Below are 18935 nucleotides of genomic sequence, written 5' to 3'. Positions count from 1 at the left end.
AAACCCTACAAATCAATTACAGCTTCGTTAACTGCTGCAGAAAGAAGAAGGCATCCTTTGGACATAAGATAACAATTAAAGCTTACCGGGATACCCATCAGTGGCACGACGCTCGCAGATGCCTTCCATGAGGGAGTTAGCGTAACCATAGTTTGTCTGGCCTGCGTTGCCGCGGCAGCAAACCACAGACGAGAAGACGATGAAGTGGTCAAGCTCAGGACAAAGCAGTCTGGTCAGTTCGTCGAGACGCTGAGTGACTTCCACTTTAGGTTTGCAGGCTGCCGTGAAACTTTCTTCAGTCTGGTTTTCAAGCAGGGCATCACGGAGCACCTGCGTACAAAGAAAAAAAAAATGTTATTCATCTCTGTTGAGAAGGAATAGTTGCGAAGACAGATTGTAAAGCCTGCAATAAAATTTTCCACCAGTAAAGTGTGCACCCTGGCGATGCAGGCGCAATTCAAGGTTCATAAAAAACTTGTGCAGCACCATCACTTACTATACGTTCTTTTAGCTTTTTTCTTTAGCCACAAGCTGCCGTGTATGGTACACTGAGAGCACAGAGCACCTGGAAGCAGGAGCTACGCATTGACAACGTTTTATAGAAGGTAAAACCACCTTCCTCGCGGTACGAACTGCTCAACTTTGGTGTGGGTGCGATTAGCAGGTTTTTGCCAGTTGATGATCACGACCAGTGATTTACAAAGCCCAAGTGGCTCTGCACGGCAGAATGAAAACCAAGCGTGTTCGTGACCACACAAAGCGTAGACTCCTAAGTTGCGCTACCTTTGTCTTGATGCGTATGATGACGCTCTCGAGTTAGAGGCTGTTTTACGAGCAATCGAACTGAGAGACAAGAAAGCGGTACTGTTTTTCTATGGCAAACCATTATTGTTACGCGGTTTCTGTGTTGGACGATTAGCTATAGTTTTCGTCAAAATTTTAGGTGCTTTCGATTACCATGAGCCCGTGGGCGCACACAGTGCAGGGCGCAGTTTACACAATTAAAAGCTCAGATGAGTAAAAACCTCCCACCGCAACACAAAACATGGTGCTCGGAGAAGAACTGGGGAACACTATCAAAGAGAACACACCGCATCGCATCCCTGTGAGGTCACGTGACCTCACATGGACTATTATGATGACACTCTACAAAGAAGGTAGAAAAAAGAGCTTTTGTACTCCACGAGAATACGCAGCAGGGAGAACCTGAGCAGTCAATTTTCTATTGCACCATCACGATCGTGCCGAACAGCTTAAAGGGACCCTGCAACACTTTTTTCAACTTTTTTTGAAAATCTTAAATGCTTGCAGAACGTAGTCACCCAACACACGCAGTACAGAAATCAGGGGGTCGCAAAGTGCCTCAGCGAAAACTTGCTGCTCTGTGTCCATCAGATAACTCGGAAACTAGCTCAAAAGATTTTTCTCTCTTTCTCAGTCTTGACGCTCTTAGACGGACCGAATTACGTCACTGAGGCCATGTAGCGGCTGTTGGCTGGTTTTCCTTCAGTTGCAGCAATGAACGCTTTTCGCTAACAACTTTGAAAATAAAGCCACAAAAGCAAAGCAGAAACGGAAGGCGTATCTCGTGCGACGAGCAAATCACACGCTGGCGCTCCGTACTGGCGATACCTGTAGCTTTCGAAGTGCTTCCAGACGCGAAGGAAAGAGTCAAAGCGTTTATCGAAAGTGTTGCGGGATCCCTTTAATAACTGCCTAGTGAAACGTTTGCTGCCGCGGCATGCGTAAAGCGAGAAAATTGTTCTTATTTTCCGTGTTTGTTTTTCTTACCGCAGCGAGGTTGAAAATCCCTCCTACTGGTCCTAGAGCCATGGCTGTTTCGATTATTTTTTTAGCACTTTTCTCCGTTGATGCATCGTCTGTGCTGACCAGGACTTTGGCACCAGCGCGCTCCCAGCGCCGCAGGCAGAGTCGCTGGTATCCATTTCGCACAGGGGACCTCGAGCAAAGCAGCAGGCTGCGGCATCCTCTTGACACCATCCAGTCAGCGAGCTCCAAACCGACACCACCAAGGCCGCCTATTACGATGTACGACTTGTGTTCGTAGAACCAGGTACGCGCCAAGGCCTCGACGCTGAGCGAAGGCGATGGAGCAGCTTCGTGTTCGCTTTCCTCGGGACGTATCTGCAAAAAAAATTCATTTCGCGCTATCAACCGTGCATCTGCAGGCAAGTGCTTATAAAAACTTACATAAGCTCGTAGAGAGCACACGGGCACCTATTGCGACAAGGTATGTTTTGTAAAACGACACAGAAATGCACTCGTTTGTTGTAGTTTCAACTGTCAAAGTGTCAGATCAACCGACAATTAGTACTTCGATTTAGGTGACAATCGGCAAGCTTAAGTTTCACTTCTGTTGTATCACTGTTTGGCGGTTACTGAGACACTCGTAGTACAAAGGTTTATCTTTGCAATGACATATTTGGCAAAATGGTCGTTAGAGGGCCTTCCCTGTACCACAAAACTTTTGTTAATGGGAGCCTTAAACTTGCAACACTTCAGTTGCGCACGAGGGTGGGTACCAAACAGTCCGTAAATATATTTAGTAATGTGGTGATATGAAGTTGTCACTCAAAATTGACGCTTATAAGGCTAATGAAGATACAAGCGACCGAGTTTCCCTGTACTAGAAACAAAAATAGTGTAGTGTAAAAATCAGTATTGTGAAATGGGCCTTTTTCCGCTGCCATGAAGGTTCCCGCGCATAAAAAAAAGAACGCGAGAGTAGATAAAGGTGTAGGGTATACAAAAAACGGACAACGAGTAATGCCCATATTGCAGTTGTCATGCGGCTGCGGCTGTAGTGAAAAGTATCAGTTCATGAAAGCATCAGGGATACGCAGCCATACAGAGAGAAAAGGTGAAACGTTAGGAGTCTTGCACGTTCTTGCCAGTGCGATAAATAAAAATTGGGTACCTTGTGGCCATCGGTACACCGCAGAGTTTTCAAGGTACTATAGTATTGTGCCGCTAGGTAAACAATTTCAGACATCTATGTTTAGGCTTTAGGGTACGAGACGCGACCGGGTTTCTTCGCCGCCGAGAAAACGTCCTTGGAACGAAGCTCCTGCTTTCACAATGCATGCTGTCCAAGCTGTGAAGGTCAGCTGGGACAGCAAGACACTTTTGTACACCGTGCAAAACTAGCTGGGCCGCAGCAGTGCTTCTAATTTTTATAGAACTTTATGAAGCAAGAATAAATGTCACAGCCTTAAAAGTAAGCAATCTTGTGCGCTAAGCACAAGAAACACAAATTTCGACTTGTAGTATTTACCGTACGGGAGGCTTACGACCCAATCCCTGTCGTTCCAGCAAGCATCTGAGTGACCGCCTTTCGTCCAAGAATGTTTCTGGCACTGTATTTACAAAACATAGTATAGCATGTCGCGTGTGGGACAGTTAGCATAGACTTGCACGGACGAAATTACTCTGGAGTAAAGGTACATGTTATTGTGGGACTTATTGACCAAGTAAAGTTGAACGGCGTATCAGGCTACATGGCAAGGACTTGTTTCGTAACGCCAAGTTACCCCTTACACCTCGTGTGTTTTAACCACTGCCTTAAAGCGCGGCTATTCCACCGTGACATCTTTCGCTTTTACCCTCGCGTGCAGAAGGAAGCACATAGGCGAGGACTTGGGTACCGTGTTTATTCTTTCTTCTTCCCGCTGAATTTAGCTTCAGCCGCAAATTCTGTGGCGTTATTCTCTGGGCGGTTGTTAGTCAATCACTAAGAAGGTTGTCAGCCCAGCAAGAGGAAATAATTGATGTCTTCCCAAACAAAATTGTGGCGTCCTTGTCATCGATGAAAGAAACCCACGGTAGAGAACAAAAACTCCGCCGTGTTTGACGTTGAACAAATTTCTATAATTGTTATTCATTTATTTATTTATGAGTACCCCGAAGGCCTTTGGAGGGATATTACATGTAGAGTGGGAAACACGCCATCAGCATGGCAAACAATACAAAGAACGCGATCAATAGAGATAAGCATTTTCAATGGCACTCTTGAAATTGACTTTACCGGTAATAGTGGCAATGTTAGAGGGAACATTGTTTCATTCATGGGCAGGGAAGAGTAAAAATGAACGCTGGAAATTTGTGGTCAGGGCACGTGGCATTTTGACGGCATTGGCAGGACAAAGGCGAGATATACGATGCGTTGGAACTATGATATTGTTATTGCGGGGGAGTGAGGAAATGAATGGGCGACAAAGGCACTGACGAGATATGTGGAGTCGGGGTTCCAATGATGGAAGTGGAGGTGACGTTTCAATGCCGAGATGCTTGAAGGGAAAGAGTATACTGATACAATGACACGCGAAGCACGATTTTTAACGGACTTGAAGGACTTTGTAAGGTTACCTTGATGTAGGTGAAAGACAGCACTAGCGTACTCTAATTTACGCTAAACAAACGTTTTGTACGCCAATAATTTAATTGCAGTCGTAGCGTATGACAGATTTCTGCCGAAGAAACCGAGGACACGGTTAGCAGAATTTGTAATATAAGTTGATGTGATCGGCCCAAGTTACATAATGGGAGATGATAAACTTAAGTAGTACTTGAATGAGCCGGTGTCAGCTGCTATTCTAACTTTAGTCTGTTGTGCTTGTAGAGCCGTTCGTGTGTTTCTGTGAGTTTCTCTAGATATCCCGACCATACCCGTGTAAAATTCTAAGCAACCTAAAAGAGGGCAGGAAAACGGTGACTTCCGAAATGATGGCTTACCTGGAGAACCACTTTCGCGGTGTGCTTTTCAGACGCCATGAAGCGGAAGGCCTCCTGGGCTTTGTCCAAAGCGAAGAGGGTGCTCTCCAGAGGCCGAACGGCTCCGGAAGCGATGCCGTCCCGCACGAGTTGCGCAACGTGACTTCTGACTGCAGCCGTGGAGGCATCGTTGCAGAAGAGTGCATCCAGCGAAATATGGTGAAAGCTGATGGTTTTGGGAAGCGTGGACTTCACAAGCGACATGCCGTCGAATGTGTTTTCGAGGGGGCTCACGTCCAGGAACCGGCCATGTGGGGACAGGCAGCGCAAACTTGCCTGAATCTCCGGCATCTCTCCGGCTCCGGCGTGGAGCACCAAATTCACACCTGGATGTTGAGGTCAAATAATCAGTGTGAGGATAAAATGATTTGCTAAACAACACAAAAGCAGGCTTTCTCTAAATGATTTGGCTACTAAATGTGCTCGAAAAGGGCGCTACTGAGACAGAGAGGCACAGAAAATGTTTTTTTCTTAAAAGAAAGCATAGATGCGCCTGCCGGCATGTTGTCGCCTACACGCTACTGTTCGGGAAAGAGGATGAGGAAAGGATTTCTGTACACAAAGCAAGAGGGAAGAGAAAGCGGAAACGAAGAATTAACAGAAGAGAAAAAAAACGAATAAATGAAAAAAGCATGTAACCTGTGGATTTGAGACCTTAAATGCGTTATGTAATAAGTCTAGATGGTTTACTTAGTAAGAATGTTGACGTGTAGCAGCCCTAAAAAGGCTTGTGAAGCAGAAGGAGGAAAAAGACGTGCGCTGAGTCGCAACTAGTATTTTATTGATAAGGAGTACCAATATATAGTTTGATTGAATGTAAGGTTTAACGCGGGGACGCAACGGAGGTGATGAGGCGCGCCGTAGTGGAGGGCTCCGGATTAATTTTGACCACCTGGGGATCATTAACGTGCGCCTAAATCTCGTACACACGGGCGTTTTTGCTTTTCGCCTCCATCAGAAAAGCGGCCGCCGCGGACGGGAATCGAACCCGCGACCTCGTCCTCAGCAGCACAACGCCTTAGAGCACAAATATATTGCCGACATGTAGAATCTGCAGTAGAGGAAACACCAACAAAATCTTAAACATCAGATAAAGCACAAATAAAAGCATGAGAACCGCTCATCTGGCTAGATAGACTACAAAAACGCCGTTTCTCCTCGTACGTCGTCAGAGAAAGCTGGCTTACACATTTGTCCGTATTCTTGTTGATATGGCACGCTTCAACAACTTCACGTGTCAGATAGTCTTACAGGTGAACAAAATGTCGAATTCATCGAAACACGGCGTGCAGCAGCCTGGCCGTAAGTACGCTGATAGGTGGGAAGATGTGTCCTTTGTTAAATTCTTACTATAACCAAGCTTATAACGACCCCTTAAAGTCGGCGTCAGCTCTGAAAACGAAGGTATTGGGGAGACATTTTTTAAGAAACACTTAAGCCGTCTAGTGTTAAAATATGGAGTCTCTGGGACTTTTCAACAATTTGCTAAGGTTTTTTATACGCTGGAATGTGCTGAGCACTCTCTTAAAATTCCCGGGGATTTGGTGGGGTGCTGCAAGGTGGCGCTACACTCGCGTGTGATTCTTCTTCAATCACTCTGTTGCCAGAAACGACCTACTAGATACAAGCCACCGACAGCTTTGCTGCAAACAAATGAAGTAGTTTGGCTTTGCTGCATTAATAAGCGGCTGAGCTAAGGTGCTTGAGACGCGCCTCTGTGCCTTTCCCTACGTTTCTGCCGTTGGTTGTCTCGCTTCGGGCATTTATGAAAAGGTGTTTATTCCCATTGTGTGGCCACAGCAGAGAATGCTCCGCTTTTTTACGGCCTTCTCAAACAGGAAGCCACAATGTTAATTTTGATATGGAACATGTGACTGCATATGCGCTGGCGTGCGGCCAATACCCGAAAAAAAGTGCTCATCTGCAGCGTCACTTTTGTTGCCAAAAACGAAGAGCAGCGTAACTAAGGCAACTGTGTGAGTCAACTGCCGTAACTAACTCAGTGAGGGCGGGTATACAAGAGGTTTTGCATTGACCTTCGGATGGTAACCAGTTAAAAACCGCTGCCTCTCCCAGACGAGCGCATTTCCGCTGGCAAAGATTGCCATCTGTTTTCACCGAAGGTACATGTTTGCATAATGTATAATATCTGGTAATAATACGTAGTGACAACCTATCCCTTTCACCGTTTAATTGTGGGTCTCCCTTTATGCATTTAGTACAACAATATTTACGGCACTGAGTGTGGCTTATCAAAGTTGTGATTCTACAGACATCTCGAAAATCTTAACTTACTCACCCTGGCCTTTTGTTTGTAGATGAATGCGTCCTTCTAAAGATGTCTCGATGCAGTTCATGATGTTCTGTTCTTCCAGCTCTGGGAAGCGCGATTTCAGAAACTGGCGTTCTTCCGTAGAACCTGCAATAAGTGCCAAGGGAAAATCTAGCAAGGTCTCATTGAAATAATTTTTGCTGACTAGGTTTTTTTTACCATGACAGTGTCAGATACAAGGTACCCACCATTGACTAGCCTCAAAGCGCTCAACTCAATCGCACAGAATAATACAAGTTACTTCGTGAACGCCCTTTTTGATTGGCATGCATGGAGGCTGGCAGAACCATAGAAATCTTCTGGATGAATGAAACGTACAAAACAATTTATCTCGTGTGTGGTTCGTATGGGTTCATTCCAATAAAATACTGAACAAAATAACAGTTAGGTGATATATTTCTTAATTTTGGTGTAAACGTCCTACATTAGAGGGTCGAAAGATAAGTGCACAAGACTTGTGAGGTGGACTTTTTTTCTGTGTGTAGGTCTCGCTTTGTTGTTCCATACCAACATGAATAAACTAAATCTTTTGAGCATTACCGCTGGAAGAAAGGTTTTTCGTATGCAGGGACCGTGAATGAGAATTCATGATTATGCTGAAAAACTACACGGATTTGTAATTGTTTGTATAGTTTGACACACCTTGTTTGGTGATAGCTCAGCTACAAGATTGTCAGAACTCACCAACGGTTGTGAACACGGTGCATCCCATCGACGAGGCGATGGAAATGGAAGCCTGACCAACTTCGGTCGTTCCCCCACAAACAAGGAGAGACTCTCTTGCGCGCATGTTTACCCGAAGCACCAAAGCATAGTAGGCGGTACAGTAGGCCACTGGAACTGTAGATGCTTCTCGTAGACTCCAGTTAGCCGGCACTTCCCACAGAAATTCCGGGTCGGCCGCGACCACTGTCGCCATGCCCTCCGATGCCACAGATCCCATGACCCGACGTCCCGACAGGTCGCGACCCGAGAACTCTATCCCGAGGACGCTCTCAGCCATGGATAGGGTTCCTGAAAAAAAAACGCGAAGTTCGTTCGCAAAATTGCGTTAAGGCACACAACTGTGGCAGAAATGCCTTTAGGTCTTTAAATTGATTGATTGATTGTAGGGTTTAACGCGCCGACGCAACGCAGGCGATGAGGCGCGCCGTAGTGGAGGGCTCCGGATTAAGTTTGACCACCTGGGGATCTTTAACGTGCGCCGAAATCTCGTACACACGGGCGTTTTCGCTTTTCGCCTCCATCAGAAAAGCGGCCGCCGCGGCCGGGAATCGAACCCACGACCTCGTGCTCAGCAGCGCAACGCCTTAGATAGGTCTTTAAATGGTAAAGTGCTTTTGAAGTGTGTAACAGGCGCACGGTGGCCACGCCAACTAACAGAAAAAACTTCTTATTTGGTCTCTTGATGTCTCCCACAATTATCCCCCCCCCCCCAATGACGATCCTGTTTCCAGAAGTTTATTTAGTCCTTGCGTCTCCGTCCCGCTTTACTCTTTACTATACAGTTGAAATAAATGGTAGGCTTAGTTGAAAGACAATGGCGGTGGTAGTTCATACTGAATTGGAGGCGCTGAGTTACTCATTAATTGAGTCCTAACTCGCGCAACAACGTGTTCTGTCAATTTTATTGAATGCAATTTACCTCAATGCAGTACCTCAATGCAATAATACCCCAAAATTTCAAAAATAGTTGCAGACTCCCGTTAAGGCAAGTGGGCAGCAGTGTGCATGTTGTACGTTGCTATTCAGAATTTTTAGAAAATATGGCACATCTTTCTAATGCACGAAAATGTACAGTTTATACCGATTTGGAGTAAACACGAAGATATGATGTATCCAGCACATTGGAAAAGCGAGAAAAAAATATGAAAAGATGGAGGAAAAATGTGGGTGGCGATTACAATGCTCCCTAATGCACAATTTCAGCGCAGCACGACCTGCAGAGTGTTCTCAGCGACGACGCAGCTGTTGCGCCGCAGGAAGTGATTGCGGCATCAGCGAACGCACGATGACGCGCGCTACTCCGGCGCACTGGGCTCTGGCATTATCTCGTAGCGCGTCGCTGCCGCAGAAAGGGTCTCACAAAGCAGCGTCGGCTCGCGGTTCTCCCGCTCATACTGTCGCCATATTCTCCACCACGGCTTTCCTGGTCACCCTATCCTTCGTGCCCTTTTCGTTTCATCGGTTACAACGAGTCCGATGGTTATGCAAAACCACAGCAGTTGCAGCTTAAGAAATGTGCTCTGAAACAATCGCGAAACCACAATTAGTGACGCTTCTCACTTTAAGTCCTCCATCCGCATTTCTCTCCCCGAGACCACCCTCTTTCACCACGTACTTTTATTTTCTCGTTTCCACACTTCTTCCGCACCCCTTTCTCATCTAGTCGCTTAATGAAATACTGAAGGGATTTGTAAAGATTGCGGGATTACTAGCGCAAACTGTAGTCTACAGTCTCTAGGCCACGTTTTGACCACTCTCACAGCGTTTAGGTGGCTGTATTCAGTAGAAAAACCTACTCGAAAGTGCTGTCGTCTCTGCATCCTCCCTGCAGATTTTCTATGAAGTTTGGTACGACGTAAAACGAGATGGCATGGCTTGAATGTGCTACTGCACGGCTCGCCACACTCCGACAAAATAAGTCTGCTAGAGTTTAGTCGGACCGCCGCCCGCGGGTCGTCCCCATTCGTTCGGTCAGTTAAAACTAAGCCAAGAAATGTCTGTGCCAGCAAGAATCTGCCTTTATTTTGTTTGTTTGCCGACTGTATCAGACTCTAAGTCCAAATAGCTCCACACATGCGTAATGCGACGGTTCACTGAGTGGTACGCTACTAGAAAATTTTAAGGCCAATTAAAGGCGGGGGAACAGTCAGCGAAGTTAATATAGGTAAAACAAGTTAATATAAACCGAAGCCTTTATTTGAAGCGTAAAACCAAGGTGCGGGAAGTACGTTTTGCGCTAGGTGGACCTACATAGCGGCCAGGATCACGACCACACATTTGCGGTCGTTTTTTCGTCTAAGGAGTACAGTCGGTGGAAAGGAGATATTTGTGGAAATTTCGGGGACGCTTATTGCACCAGTGTTATTCAAGAAACCGTTATCTAAGCGGCTTCGAATTAGAAAATTAAATAAAAATGTAAACAGGCTATAAAATATGTACTGTTTATTTCCATCCATGAGAGCAATGGCTTACGGCCGAGTGGACTGGAGCCTTATGTCCGTTGTTTTGCAATTCGCAAGTTGAAATCCTTGATAATTCATGTTTTATTTTTTAAGTTGTTTTTTTTTTGTTTTTGGGCAACGTTGTCAGTACTGAATTTACCATTTTTGCGCTGTAACGTTCAATTGCTCCACGAGCGAGTTCTCAGAACGCGTGCAGACTGACACGGACGCACTGTCATGTTTTCGTTGGCATGGTGTTGCCTTACGCACCCGCTGCTTGCGGGCACAGTCCCGAATCGGCCAACCTCTGGCTTAGTGCGAACACGCCTCTTACAATACAGGCCCGAGCCAAGCAAGCTCCAAAAGTGGGGGAAACACGCATCGCATTTGAGCGTCTACGGTGACGCGGAGGCGTTAGTCTACTGCGTTCACCTGTGGAAGTGATCGTTACGGTCACAAGTCGTGCTGGCAGGCTTATCTGACGGATTTCACAGCCGACAACATGGCAGAAGCGTGGGAGGCCTATTATTGAGTAATTGAGAACTCCCAGCGGCCTATAGCGTCGGATGCCAATGATGTTATTTCACAGAACCGAAACCAAAACTGGTTTGAATTCTACTCTTGGACATCGTCCAATTCCAGTAGCACCTCGTATGGACTTCACTGCTTTAGCTGTTGCAGCCTCCGCAGACCGCGCATGGCAGTTGTTTTGTCTTTCAGGCTTTGTAAAATAAATAACGCCTTATCGTATAAGCCATGAAAAGTGTGTTTATTTGAGCCAGTATACGCAATGCAAGTAGAAACGGAAGATAGACAGAAGCACATCATATCCCTTTAAGATACATTTGCTTACCCCTTTTCACTTTCTCCCTCTAAGGACATTGAGGCTGATACCGACCATCGTGGTATTCACCGCATTTTCCTCCCACTTTTGTGATCCGGGTCCAAACCCTATACAAACTCAAATGTGTTTTTTGTTGATTTAGTTTTAAAGTGGCCGTTATTTTTGTACCCCTTGTGTTGGCTGAAAACGACAACGACGACTTTTTAAGTTTTACGAGACATCTAAACCTCTCGTCTAAACATTTTTCTATAGAGCTCTGGCCCTGATCAGTGTGAGTTGTCGCGCTTGTTACTTCTGAGCCTGGTGCTCACGGCTCCCACCGTCTTTCATGGCTGCCACATAGCGTTGCCTTGATTCAAGTCTTCGATTCAGCACAGATTCGCTGTTTGCACCACGTTTCGCTGCGTGGCGAAGGTGCTACCGTTGGCCAGCACGCACGATCTGAGAAACACTTTTCAACGCCACCAGCCGCGGTGTGCGGAGGCGAGCGGCTAGCAATGTGGAGGGACACCCTTATGCATACTTTCTGGTGCAAAAAACACGCGAACACCGCAGATGAATGCGCACAAGACAAGCACCCTGTTCTCGTCTTTGTGGCCCTGGAAAGTATGCATAAGTCATCCCAGTACCAACTTGCGCAACTTTCCGTTGTAATGTAAGATAGCCAGCGCCGCATGAGAGTAGGAACACAGTAGGAACAGCAACTGGAGCGCCCAAAATGCCGGGAGGAAAAGCAAACGAACATTCGATGCAATAGGAAAACTTTGGGTGCTAAGCCACAGAAATAACCAAGGCCACACAGGCCGAGTACTATTTTTCTCACCAGGCAAAGCATCCCGCCGAAGTTTGTTGGTTGTGATCATAATGTCTCGGTTGTTCAGCGGCGCATAATACACACTGCAAAGATGCCGCTCGGTGGTCCGGGGTACAGATGGGTATTTGTACGGCAGTGAAGACTCACACCACTGCACGCTGGAGCTGTCACCGGGAGCCACGTTTAGGTACGCGAACTGCGTGGTCCTCTTCAGGACATCACCTGTAAAATCCAAGTAGAGACCATTGAAGTATCCCTGCAACGTTTTTCTTTCACGAGCTTTGCGGGCTTTACATCCGTTCATCGTTTCATGCAGAGATAGAAGAAAAAAGAATGACCAAGAGTCGTGCAGAATTGAAAGAGTTATTCAATTTTTAAATTTCAGAAGACAAGCAAATTGAACGTTTATCTCCCTTTCAAAGGCCGGGGGACAGCTGCTCGCTGCCCACTCTCCCCGATGACGTCACTTCACGGGACCAGGTAGGGCAGCGAAAACTGCCACGTTCCGGACGTTTTAAGGCAATGGTTGTCTGTCCAGGGAAGCTATTTTCCGCGCTTCTTGACGGCGCCGTGCCGCGCCAACCGCACCGATACAGCTCCGACAAGTAAGAGAAGGTGGAGACGCGCGCCGAAGCCACCTGCCGGTGGCTGCGTTGATTTGTGTTGCTAGGCTCTTTTTTCGAAACTCTACCATACTCTTCAATCTACTTTTGGTCAACCGGTCGGCTGTTCATAACAAAATATGTTTTGAATTTATGTCTCCAGTGATTAAAGCTGTGAAGTACATGCGCTTCCTTGCTAGTGAGAGTTGACCTGAACGCTACTTGTGGGTTCATAGAAAGGGGAGAAGCAGTAACATATCGTGGTATAAAAAGTAGCTGCCAAGTTAATCACGCACAAAAAAGAAAACAAGCCCACGCGGGGTCATACCATCGACTTTCAAAACATGAGTGTGGTGCGTTAACCACTCGGTGTTCCAGAAATGAGGCCTTTTTGTTCGATACAGAGCTGTATCGAGGGATTGCAGTGGTTCCAGAGTACAAACGACAATGACTTTACGTATACAGAAAAAAATTGTTTGGGTACTGTGCGAGTAAATGGTCAGCATGTTTGTCCGAGGGAGTGGGAACTAGTCGGGGAGTAATAATCTGAAAGCCACAGATTATTTGTCGAATTAATTCAAGCGAGGGCGACGGTGTCATTTGGGCAATTTTGAAATGAGCTTGCTTGAGCCGACGGGCTCTTGAACGGAGCTTTTGATAAAATCTATTGCTGCGCGGAAGTGGGCTCCAGTGTTTCCCGGCGATAGCCCACCAATTGAGTTCCATCTCCTCTTCTATTTTACCTTAACCTCCATGACAGCTCATCAGCCCAGGGCCAGTGCACCGAATAGCAGCAACGGGGCGAGGGGCACAACCTTGTATGAGTGCCTGGGGGTCAACTAATATATGTGTGTAATTTTTGTAGCTTTCCGAAAAGTTTGGCAGAGATAGCATTTGTTTATGCGAATCGATCTTGCAGATTAACCCAGTCTGCCTAATACTTAAACAAATTTACCAAGAGCTATCCCGTTTAACTAAAAAAGATGGCCAAATTGCGAGCTCCCTGACGTAGGCTAAGTTTTTCATTAAAGAAATGCACGACTAGAATTACAGTTGTCTTTGGTAACAGTTTTGTAACAAAAAATTGCCTCCGTCTCCTCGCGAGGGAACCCTGGTGTGATGCGGCGCATCTGGGGGTTCAATTGGCGTTTCCATTGGGTTGATTCTCTACATCGCGTGAAACGTATTGTGAAGGCGTAGTACGCCTTCCATCACATACGGATGTTCTCATACACGGGACGATGGAGGAAATTTTACATTTTCGTGCACATGCATGCGCGAAATGAGAGAGTACACGTGATTTTGCGGCTACCACCCAGTGCGATACCCGCTTTATATTCCCAGCGCTTGAATGAGAGGAGACCGAGGAGGAGAGTCGCGCATGCGCGCACATGCGCACCGCAGCAGCTGTTAACGCAGCGTTAACGCAGCGAAGCGCGCGCCAACCAAACGCGCCAGCTGTCGTTATGATAATGCGCCGGAGTGAGAGTGTTGCACACAGCTGTGGGAGAGGCGAACGGAGGAGGGCTGCGGATGGACGCCGCCGCCGACGACGACGACGCAGGAGGGACATGCCTCAGAGCAAAAGATGTGCCGCACCTAAAAGAGCTTGGTTGAATTTGTGCCTTGGCAGCCGACTTATGCTATAGAAAAAAAGTGTGATTGTTTTTCGGTGAACCAAATTCAGCTTCCCAGCGCGAAAGAACGTCTTGAAACGTCGAGACAACGAAGGCGAACTGAAAACCATGAAGCTGCAGTCCGTTTTGCGATGCCCGCTGATAACAACACTTCTGGCATGGGCGCCGACATCTGCCGATGATAGACACCGTAATATGGAACGCAGACGGGCCAGGCCATATGGCATGCGTTGTAGCGAAGCGGGCAGACGCCGGACGTGGGGTGATCATGAGCTGATCGTAACACGGCTTGAAAGAGCACACAAGTGCTCGAAACGAGCCGTAGTGTCTGTTCTTGTTACTACCACGGGTTACTTTATTTTGCTCTGTTTAGGGAAAAATTTTGAGTTAAAGCATTACGTAGGTGCGTTTGGTAGACACATTTACATATACAAAATATTGCAAGCTCAGGCAATCGTAGGGTGCGTAAAGTCCCGGAGTTCCGGTGTCATATCCGGAAACTTTGGGTGCACGTGTCACATTTGTTTGCATTTGTGAACGTAAAAATTGGATAACTTTCTTATTTCTGTACCGATCCTCATAGTTCGTTTTGCGTCTGTATCTGAACGACGCAACTAACATACGTGGGGCCCGAAAAGTGCCTGTAACGAAACCGTTGCGGGGGTCTTCCGACTTTGCTTGTAGTTACAGCTACTGAATTGATATCGTGAAAATTATTTGAAGGCTTGCAGAGGGCAAGTAAACTCTATTATGAGTACAGAAAATTTCTTGCAGTTGCTGAATTTATTTTTCATTAATGTTTTTGTTTTCATGGTATCCATGCCCTTCATAGGCCCATAAGAATTTAAAAATATCCCACTAGAAATTTAAATATCAAGTGGCATTGCGTGCGACAGTCGAATAACATCCTTGTTATATTTCTTCGTTTTCTGATACCCGGTACAGATATAAGGCTTCCCATGAAATATTTTTGGGAAGCACCAAAACACGATGAAGGAGAAAAGCAAACTAAGTACGAAGCTTCAGTAAACCTTTTTGCATGAGTTTTATGAAAAATGTAAACTTAAAGCATAATATTATAAGAAAAATTACATTTGTTGAATATTTCGTATTTGCAAGAGTTCAGCGGCGCCTCGGATTATTTTGATTATTCAAAACGGCTGTAGCATGTGGCAATATTTTCTTGAGGGAACACCGTTTACGTCGACCAGTTGCGGCATGTCCGAGCTAGAGCTTTTATTCTGGCTGTGAGCTAACAAAACAAAAAGAAAGTGGTGACAGAACATGTTTAGTACATGCTTGGTTTCATAAATGCAAGATGTTTAATAAATGCAAAAGCAATTGCAGCTTGCGAGAATGGAGCAGAACGTTACTGAATCTATAGGCATAAGAAGTGTAGCCACAGTGAAGGTGAAATCGACACAAATAGGCGAAGGCTTCTCCAACCGTAAGCCCTGCAAAAATTATAAATTTGGCTGAATAAATCCCGGAAGAGACGCGAAGTGCAAACACATCCTTATGCCTAACAGCGTTTTTGTGGTTGGAATATTATAATGCATATACCCTCAGCATTATGCTGTTTGGGGCTCCACGAAACTGATTGTACTCACTCTGTACTCAAAAGAAAATTTTATCACTTAACATTGATTCATACGTCTCTATATACTATAATAAAATAAAGTAGTGCATTTCTTGTAACTTTGTAGCCAATAAGGATAAGAAAAAAGGCCCCGGAATGATCCGGTGCCATTAAACGAGATAAAACAGAGCTTACGGTATAAATTCCGTGGACCAAGTCACGTAACAGAAGCAGTGAGAAAATTTCATTTGGACCAATACTAAACATAGTGGACCACAGCTTAAAAGGGCGAAATTATCCGCTAACAAGCACCGAGTGTTTTCTTTTTGCGTTCCAAACTACAATAAGTAAATGTATTAATCTTCGGAGGGTTTGGAGAAAGTTAGAAATTTTTTCGACCATACTTTTGGAAAATGAATTGTTTGTGTAAGGAGAAAGAAGGACTGAAAAAATATTAACGCGAAAGGAATATACGCCGTAATGGTTGCGCACTAAAGATAAAGAGCGTTGTTTACTAGATACACAAGAGTGCCACTGAACGAACTCCTACATAAGCCTATTGATGGCTAAATGCTCCAGTACTCTCCGAACCTACGAAATTTTGCCGCGAAGCCAAGGAACACAGCTCTTGCATCAATCGTCGGCTTTAGCAGGATTGTTTTGCAGAATATCCATGAAGAACTCCCGTCACAAAACCCACAACCGCGGCACCACGTCTGTAGCGCTTCAAACGCATCCACAAAAACACAAAAGTTAGTTTCAAAAAGAAGGCGAATCAGAAGCGAGTCATGTAATAAACCCGGAAAATTTTCCTCAAGGTCTTCTTATCGGCCTGCCGAACAGTGATTCGTAGACTTTACAAGGCTTAACTTTCGCTGATTGTGTTTAGCCGGCTTGTTTCCTCCTTGGTAAAAAAATGAACTGATTAGCAACCAAGCTTAAAAGTGACATTGATTGGCTAGACTACAATCACGCATAAAAATGGCTTCGAAAAAATGAGGGGGAGGGGCACCACAAAAGCGCTGGGTGCACCTTGACACAACAGCCCTTGCCCTTGTAGCAAAGAATGATCCTTTCGAACCCACTGCACACACGTAAACAACCGTTTTGCGCTGTTGGGATAATGCTCACTGATGCCGTTTAGATAGTACTCTTTGTTTTAGGAGCGTTGCTCTGGTCTTGCACCTCTTGCGATATTTTTCGAAATGTGAGAACCAATCGCTGTGTCGTTAACCGGGTGAAAGCCGGCCGCTACGGCATGGCTCCTAACGCGGCAAAAAGGTACATGGCTTACTTTTTTAATCAACCGTGAAGAGGTTTTGCGTATATTTGCATGCAGTATGGTTTTCACTGAGGGTGTCTGTCATTGTCACCATAAGAGCCTGCCATTCTTACATGCAGCTTTAAAGGGACCAGGCAACACTTGCCATAAACGCTTTTGCTGTTTCCTTCACGCCTGGAAGCATTATGAAAGCCGTCGCATTCACCAGCAAGGAGCTGCACTGCGTGATTTGCTCGTCGAAGCAGAACTATGCGCGCTGGGTTTTAGCTGTGATTTTGGATTTTTCATAGTGGCTATCGATTATGCTTGCGGCTTCAAAAGAGAGGAAGCGGCGAATAACCGCAACATAGGTGTAATGACGTGATTCGAGCGCTCAAACACTCAGAAAGAGAAGAAAACGTTTTGAGAGGTTTCCGAGTTATCTGATGGCCGTAAAGCAGTTTTTTGTCTGAAGTACTGTGTGTCCACCTAATCTTCTGACTGGATGTGTTTGCGGACGACGTCACAAAAAAATGTAGAATTAAAAAAAAAATAAAAAAAGTGTTGCAGGGTACCTTTAAACAATTAATTGCCATAATGTCTTAACAGAAACAATTGTATATACTTACTGGTCTGCATAAGGGTGTGCCTGTAGGATCCCCACTGTCCATCACAGTACACGTTCATGACAAGATCTCGTTCCAAGATTTTTCGGTACTCCGGGTCGCTCGGGCTAAAGTTGGATGCTTTATTCGATCCGGAATGACTTGCATCGAAGACGCACCTGGGTATGGCGCAAAAACGAAAGCGGAATATAACAAACCACGATTGTCGTGGTTCGAAAGCGATGAAAATTAGCAGGAAGAAAGTTTGGAATATTCCAGTAAGTGAGAGTACTCATTTTCTAACATTTTCGCTCTCACTAGTAACGGCATAAATTGAATACGTACGCGCAACACTGGTTTTAATTGAAACCTTTATGGCCGATCACCGTTAGGGCGCTTTAACCAAGTGGCCGGGCGCCTTCCCCGAAGTGTTCAAAAAAAAAAAAAAAACACGGCAGTTATTTTCCAGATATCGGTGTTATAACGTGCAAAGGGTAGTTTGCAATAGCATAAGTGCATGGTTGTTACACTCGAAGAAGTTGCAATTTGTTTCAAGCTTGGATCTTCCTGTAAGAGGAGGCCTCAAGGCAACTTTTCAGCCTACCCGCCGCGGTGGCTCAGTGGCTAAGGCGTTGCGCTGCTGAGCACGAGGTCGCCGCGGGTTCGATTCCCGGCCGCGGCGGCCGCTTTTCTGATGGAGGCGAAAAGCAAAAACGCCCGTGTGTGCGAGATTTCGGCGCACGTTAAAGATCCCCAGGTGGTCAAAATTAATCCGGAGCCTTCCACTACGGCGCGCCTCATCGCCTGCGTTGCGTCGGCGCGTTAAACCCTAAAATCAATCAATCAATCAATCAATCAATCAATCAATCAATCAATCAATCAATCAATCAATCAATCAATCAATCAATCAATCAATCAATCAATCAATCAATCAATCAATCAATCAATCAATCAATCAATCAATCAATCAAATGTGCAGCATCAGCCTATTGTACCTAAAACATGTAGGAGTACGTGAGCAAAACCAGTTGTGGGAGATGGAATATTCCGGCATTGCTGGTGGCACGCTATGCTGTGGGCAACGGCAAATACATTGGGCTTGCTTATAACTTTTCTGGAATTGCTTAAAGAGATGTTTGTGAACAAAATGTTGGTGGCCTATTTTTCTGAGGATTTCAAGCTCCTCTAAGGCCGTTTCACTATCCATTGACTGGATGGGATCACATAGGGGCCTGCGCACGTAAGCTGTCTGAATAACCACTCCCGGAAATATGGTAACCGAAGTCGGCATTGAAGTTATCGC

The 18935-nt window shown here is 45.7% G+C and overlaps 1 pseudogene across 1 annotated transcript in view; it reads right to left on the bottom strand.

The window, feature by feature from the left end:
* LOC144138027 (fatty acid synthase-like) overlaps positions 1 to 18935 on the bottom strand; it is a 64913-nt pseudogene that overhangs the window by 5447 nt on the left and 40531 nt on the right. Inside the window, exons 17-23 of the transcript XR_013315804.1 lie at positions 17657 to 17811; positions 11958 to 12170; positions 7808 to 8137; positions 7091 to 7210; positions 4753 to 5117; positions 1792 to 2145; positions 87 to 330 (exon numbers count right to left, since the gene is read on the bottom strand). The product of XR_013315804.1 is annotated as a fatty acid synthase-like (transcript). The remainder of the gene's footprint in view (positions 1 to 86; positions 331 to 1791; positions 2146 to 4752; positions 5118 to 7090; positions 7211 to 7807; positions 8138 to 11957; positions 12171 to 17656; positions 17812 to 18935) is intronic.

This window comes from Haemaphysalis longicornis, unplaced genomic scaffold, assembly GCF_048455015.1.
Source record: "Haemaphysalis longicornis isolate Haplotype H1 unplaced genomic scaffold, Haemaphysalis longicornis Haplotype H1 scaffold_5, whole genome shotgun sequence".
NCBI lineage: Eukaryota > Metazoa > Arthropoda > Arachnida > Ixodida > Ixodidae > Haemaphysalis > Haemaphysalis longicornis.
This window is presented reverse-complemented; position numbering and strand designations above follow the sequence as displayed.